Source organism: Populus euphratica, unplaced genomic scaffold, assembly GCF_000495115.2.
Source record: "Populus euphratica unplaced genomic scaffold, PopEup_1.0 scaffold2674.1, whole genome shotgun sequence".
Classification (NCBI taxonomy): Eukaryota; Viridiplantae; Streptophyta; class Magnoliopsida; order Malpighiales; family Salicaceae; genus Populus; species Populus euphratica.
In genome coordinates this window covers 9,854-10,618 of record NW_011502517.1, presented here as the reverse complement: position 1 = coordinate 10,618, position 765 = coordinate 9,854, and positions in this window count along the sequence as shown.

Sequence of the window (765 nt, the reverse complement as noted above, 5' to 3'; positions counted from 1 at the left end):
CACTATACTTATTCTTACACCATTAGTGTAACCTCTTTATCTTGACATAATAAACTTAGCTAAACATAATAAAAGAGAAATATAAATAAACAATAGAAGAACATAAATGAAATAAAAGTTAACTAAATAAAGGAAAAGAAATAAAAGGCATAATCAACATATTAATGAAAGCAAAAATTAAGCATTACAAGAATACAAAGAGAGAAAGCAAGAGCATGATCTTAATCTGAAAATGAAGATACCTAAATGCATGATAAATGTCTCCTTTTATAGGCCAAAATTGGAAACTATTGATTTAATAACTAATTGATAAGTGGGTGGCCACATCATGACTTGGTGACAATTCTTATCTTCTTGTCTGAATAAAATGTCATAATTTAAACCAGACTTCCACATAAAAGTTCTAAAAAATTGTCTTTACTTTCTAGAAAAAAAAATTGATGTTATTTGGACTTCTAAAACTCGAGATATGGGCTGAACACTAAATAGTATCTAGGTTGTAGGACAGATTTAGACTTCTATATTGTTGCTAAGATTTGGACTTTCAAACAGCAGAATTAAGTCTTAACTTCCACATGAATGTTTTAGATCTTTATCTTAGTTTTTCATCCATATAGAGTGACACAACTAAAAGATTGATGTCTTCTCCCAAGTGCAGGAGTGTCGAAGTAATAAATAACCCGGCAAGACCGGGGTCGAACCACAGGGAGGTTAATTGTAAAAATTATAAACAACAATTATAAAACAACAATAACAACAACAGTA